At 30.7% G+C, this 6,462-nt stretch overlaps 1 pseudogene; it reads left to right on the plus strand.

Annotated features, from left to right (window-relative positions):
• Positions 1-2,391: 2,391 nt before the first annotated feature.
• On the plus strand, positions 2,392-3,226 carry LOC149891872 (uncharacterized; annotated as a pseudogene).
• The last annotated feature ends 3,236 nt before the right edge of the window (positions 3,227-6,462 follow it).

The following is a 6,462-nucleotide window of genomic DNA, read 5'->3' on the forward strand; positions in this document are numbered from 1 at the left end:
TTAACAAGTAAATATTACATATTAAAAAAAGTAAATATGCAATACAGTACCTAATTATAAGTTTCAACACACATCAGTTATAAACAAGCTTTAAAATATGTTAGGGAAGAATTATACTAATAAATAAATGGGCATTTAATAATTTTGCTAGCGCAATCAACGTTTCATAGTGTGTAGGTAATGAAAAACAATAACTATTTACTCTATATTTTACATTTACTCTATATTATATATATATATATATATATCTTTTATATAGATCTTATATATCTTATATAAATGTGTGTATAATATTAAAATGTCATATTAAAAAACATAAATAACTAACATGTAATTAATATGAAATAAATTTAAAAAAAGTAAAATTTTTAAAAAGTGTAAGTATGTAATATAGTGTTTAAAAAATAATAGTGTTTAACATGTAAGTTTTACAACAATTCTACATTAATAATATAAAATTCTATGATCAAAGTATAGTGTAACATTATACTTTGAATATGTTTTTAGATCTAACTAAAAATGATGAGAAACTATGTTCGCAAGTCAGAGCGAGGAAAAGTGTCGCGAGATACAATCTAGGGGAGAACCTTAATGAATGGGACGATTATTGAATGGACAAACTCAGATTCTTATAGAAGTAACGATGTAAGAATATTCAAATTCCTGTAACAAAGAGTGATAGAAACAAGAATTCAACTGACCGACTCACCATACTATTGCACTATGACCGTAATGGTATTGGATGTTTTTGTGTTTTCGAATGTAAAAAGTAACTTTTAAAAATATTTTTGTTTTTCTGATTTTGCAGCAATTTTGAAGTTATGGAAAATAAAATTCCATCCTTAAATAGATAGCAGTCTCTAGTACTACAGTGTATAAAACATTCAAGCTTAAATAATGGTGTTTTTGGTGTGACTAATCATTTTTGGATAAAGTGATGCGCATATTGAATGGGACAAAGTACTACCTATTGAATGAATTTAGTAAAGTATTATTTACAGCTCAGCAGAGGGATGCTGCTGTCCCTTACTTTTATCCCCATCGGTAATGGGTATTATTTACACACTTTTATACTGCAATATTTTACTTAAATAAAAATAACTAAATATAATATTCTAAAATGAGAAAATTCTACTTTGATTGAAATTAAGTTAGAGTTAAAAAGTTTAAAGTTAAAAATATTTTTGTGCGGTCTTTATATATGTATCTATATATTTAACTACATTTACAATTAATAAACTAATTTGAAAAATGATTGATTAAATACGTTCATTTTTGATTCTTTAATGTTTGTCCCATTCAATGAGACATACTTAATGAATGGGAAAAATGTCATGCTCCAATGAAACTCTCTTTTTACCAATAGCCAAATGCAAATCCAATTTTTTTGTTTTACTATATCATTGAGCAAGAGTCGGTGGTTGTCAAACATATTTAAATATTTATATTAAACAATTTTTATCTACGTTTAAAAAGCATTTTGCTAAAACTGTCCCATTCATTGAGGTTTTCCCCTACTTGCAGTAACACAAGTTACAGAATATAAAAGATCAATAAGAAAAGTTAGTACGGAGTTCAAAATCTCACAGAAGACTTTAGGAAGGTATTGCATTAAGCACAATGGATTACTTTCTGTTAGTAATGCTTCCGTTCAAACTGAGGTGATTCATGAGAACTCAGAATTCTCATTTTCTGATAATAAAAATAAATTCCAGATTGTTGCTACTCTTGAAATGCCTGGCCTAATGAAGTTAATGAAGTAGCTACTACACTAAGAGATCTACAACCTCCTAAATCGAACAGAAAACTTTGGAACAAGTTTGGCTACGCCAAAAGATTTCATGTATATTAATTTTTGTGGTTAATAACTGATTTGAATTTGATAGTTTGCTTCTATAACATTAGTAAAGACCCATGCACACATTGTTAAATGTAAAACACAACCGGAATAATTAAAAAAAAAGTTTATGCAATGTGTAGGCTAATTCTATTTTCTTTTCAGGTATTTGAACCTGAACAGGAAGACTTGCTAAAGCAATACCTTATGAAAGCAAGTGACATATACCATGGTCTTTCTCCTAAGGAGGTCAGATGCTTTGCATATACGTATACTCTTGCCAGCAGCAAAAAACTTCCCCAATCACGGGCAGAATTACAAATTGCAGGGTGTGATTGGTTTGCAGGGTTCTTGAAGAGGCATCCAAAACTTTCTATTCGTTCTCCTCAAGCTACAAGTTTAGCCCGCTGCGTTAGTTTTAATCAGCATAATGTTAAATTGTTTTTTGACAACTTAAGTAATGTTTTGATAAGGTTGAAAGTGGAATCACAACTGTGCAACGACCAGACCGTATTATCTCTTGCAGAGGCTTTGCAGTAGCATCTGCTGAAAGAGGAGCATTAGTGACTATGGCTTTGGTGGTTAATGCGATTGGCAATAGTGTGCCCCCATATTTTAACTTTCCGAGAGCTAAGTTTAAGTTCCACTTTATTCGTGATGGACCTATAGGTTGTGATGGATTAGCCCATTCCTCAGGCTGGATGGTAGAGAAAAATTTTCTTAAATATATCAAACATTTTACCATTCACACACGTTGCTCAAACAACCGTCCTTGTCTAGTTTTGATTGACAACCACAGCTCTCATCTTGATGCACCAGTTCTTGATTTTTGCAAAGAAAATGGGATCACACTTTTATCCTTTCCAGCACACTGTAGCCATAAGCTACTTAGCATGTGATGCGTGAATAACTGTAAACAAACGACATATGACTATCTATGATGTACCTGGTATAGTAAGAACAGCACTTCCTAATGCTATAACTCCAAGGAACATAATGAGTTGCCTCCAAGTAACGGTAGTTTATCCATTTAACAGAGATATTTTTTCAGAAAGTGAATTTTTGCCGTCGTATACATCAGAAAGATCAGATCCTTATGTTGATTTCTCCACTGCAGATTACAACACTTCCAATCAAACAAATCTCAATAAATCGACTGCCTCTCTGTCTACTTAAAAGGAAGAAAATTTCCCAGATTTAAATGAAAGACCAGGTGCCACTCCTAACCCTTTACTTTCACCATCTCCTGAAGAGGTAAGACTTTTTGAAAAAGCTAAGCCTCAATAACAGAGAATAAATAGGCCTAAAAGTCGGAAACGAGAAAAACAAAAAAATAAAACACATACTAAAAAACTGCTCTCTAACAAAGTAGGTTACCAAATATTCTAATGTATGTAGCCATATTAAATGCTATGATAAAATAACGATTGTTCATTTATATATAATTGTTTTCGCTGTATGCACCTTTCTTACCTCAAATTTAACTAGAAACTATTTTGAGAGCCGATCTGCCCCGACCCATGGGCCAACGTACCCCAAGTAAGGGGCACATTGGCCCAAGGAACATCACCTTAGATAAAGCATTTTAAAAATTTTCACCAACTTATATAAGCTTTTAATAATACATTTTTTTAAATTGTATATAGTTTTAGCAACCTTCTCTCATAAAGAAACAAAATAAAACACGAAATGCGAAAAAGTTAGGAACCAAAGAAAAAAAAAGCGGGCCAACGTGCCCCGGTCTGCCCTACACATCAGCGATCCTATAATAAAATACTTTTACAGTTCTTTCAGCATCTTTTTCTACTTTTTAAAAAATTGTTTGTTTGTTTTTTTTTGTTTTTTTTTTCGCCATTTCAGAAAATCAGAAATATATAAATGTTAGAGATATATTTGAAAATCTGTCACCTTAACATTTATGACATCTCCACAATGTTAGGGTGACATAAATATTAAGAGGACCTTTTTTATAGATTTGATCTCGAAACGTAAATGTCGATAAGATTAGCATTTTTTTCTCTAGAATGCTAAGAGAAAAATTTAAAAAAGTTTCTTGACGTTGTTTTTGAGTTTTTGACTAAATACGCTTTTATCTGCATATTTACATTTGTAGCTTAAGAGAAAGTCAGTTTTTTGTCCATTTAGCATAGTTTTATACCAAATTTTTTTCAAAACTCAGACCTTTTGGTTGATTAAATATAAATCTGTAACTTGGAGTTGTGATGCCTACTCGACACTTTAAACTTAATAACTTTAATAGAGTTGTTATGATTTAAACACCTTTAAGAGAGTTGTTTTGATTTCAAAAGCAAATGTTATAGATAACAATTTTTTTTGAAAGTTCTGTTTTAAGTAAGCGTCATAATTTACTGTTGCCTCATAAATCCGAAGTGCACGAGGAAAAATATCCCATTTTCATAAAAAAATAATCCTTCCCATGAAGATCCTAGGATTGATCTTGGCTACTAATAAGTATCCAATTGTATTTATCATGAGCTTCGGTAATTTTTTTTTTCTCATGAAATACTTTACTCGAATAGTTTCAATATAACATCAAATGAAGCTGAAAAAGTTGTTAATTTGCAATGTCTAAAAACGATATGAACTTGTGGTTATGTTTTTTTTTTTAGTTTACTAAAATTTGGAGAAATAAGAACTAAATATTCATCGTTTTACAAAACCAAAAGCAACATGAAAATAAACTATTAAATTCATCAAGATCATTGTGAAGAATTCGCTTATTGAAAAATATTTTACTAAAATATTCTTCCTTCGCCTCGTAAGTGTTTTATTATTTCTTAGTTGATAAAAAATTTACCAAAAATAAAAAAATTTGTTAAAATTCGCCTTTTAAAAGTCTTAGCTTGTTGTAGCTCTTCGTTTGTTTTATTAGATCTTGATTTATTAGATCTTGATTTATTAAATCTTGATTCATCTTGACAAACTTCATATTGAAACTTTGATCAGTCTATTTTTGTTTTTGAAGAAAAAAATCTCTTTGTCTCGTTTAGTTTGATTTTACTAGCGATATACCCAGTATTATTATTATTTTATTTTTTTCTATTTTTTTATTTATTTTATATGTTTTTTAAGTACCAATTTTTTTATTTTTTCCAAGTTTATTCTTTTATTATTAGTGAACTTTAGTTATTATTACACGCTAACTCCCAATGAATATTTTTCTAATCTTTTGTTTGTTGTACCACATAACACAAAATTCTAGATGATCTTTTTCCAATTGAAAAATTCGAGTTTAGGGTAGACCGGGGCACGTTGGCCCGGCTTTTTTTCTTTGATTCCTAACTTTTTCGCATTTCGTGTTTTATTTTGTTTCTTTATTGGAAAAGGTTGCTAAAACTATATAAAATAAAAATATCTTTTATTAAAAGCTGAAATAAACTTGTGAAAATTTTTAAAATGCTTTATTTAAGGTGATGTTCCTTGGGCCAATGTGCCCCTTACTTGGGGTAAGTTGGCCCATGGGTTGGGGCAGATCAGCCCTCAAAATTTACTTACTGTTATTACATTCTTATATAAATTTACATAAATTTACATATTCCCTACATAGTATGAGATTCTAACAAAATTGTTAAATACCTAATTGATTTATTAGGCTTAATTCTTATCAAATGTTTTGAAACTGGCTAAAAAGTCTCAATCAGATTAGCGTTTTAATAAAAACATTCTATCACTGGCATTTTGTTCCATCACAAATAATTTAATATGAATTAAAAAATGTGCATGCGTAAACGGGGTACGTTAGCCCTCATGGCCAACGTACTTCGTTTGTGCTGGGTCAACCTGCCCCATCGCCATGTTTAGAGTAAAAGTTACTTTTTTCTTAACCCATCAACAGATACTGTGTAACATTGTATATTAAAATAATCCTCAGACTTTAAACTTCAAACAAGATATTTACCTATAGCACTACTGTCGAAGACTAGTGAACACAAGCACATCAGGCAAACTGTTCAAAATATACTTCAGCTTATCCAAAATCGATAAAAAGATACAACATTTGCAACTGTGCTCAGATATCAGTGATACTTCTGAGGAATGAGGGGAGGAGTGTTGTCAACCTTCCCCTTGATTCCTGGCGCGCCGAAGCGCATAGTCATAAAACTAACTCAAAAGGGCCATCCTGCCCCTATGGCCAACGTGCCCCGGTCTACCCTACAGCTTAACGCATTAGCCTTTTTAGTTTATATAGACTTTCGGTTTGTAAAGTCTTGGTGCGCCAGAACTAAAATTCATAAAGTTTAATTGACGCTGTTCAAATAAATCACCACCTGATATATATTCATCGTTTGAATTTTGTTAGTTTATGATGTATCATAAGCAACGATCTAGTATCTAAGGGTTTCCGCGAAATAAGATGAATGAGGGAGCTCACAATATTAGAATAAATAACAATATTGGTTATAAACTTAAGACTTGTCAGAAGAACAATTTTTGAATAATAAATTAATGATACCATGAACCATATCAAGTACCCTGAAAATCTTCTTATAACTTTTTTTATTGGTTTTTGATAATCAAAGGATTGATATTGAGTTTAAAAATAATATAAAACAAAATTTCAAAAATCCGAAAGCCTCAACAATTATTTTCAATTTCTACCTCGT

Source organism: Hydra viridissima, unplaced genomic scaffold (assembly GCF_058129835.1).
Source record: "Hydra viridissima isolate aposymbiotic clone 2 unplaced genomic scaffold, HvirCarnegie_v1 scaffold_2, whole genome shotgun sequence".
Lineage (NCBI taxonomy): Eukaryota > Metazoa > Cnidaria > Hydrozoa > Anthoathecata > Hydridae > Hydra > Hydra viridissima.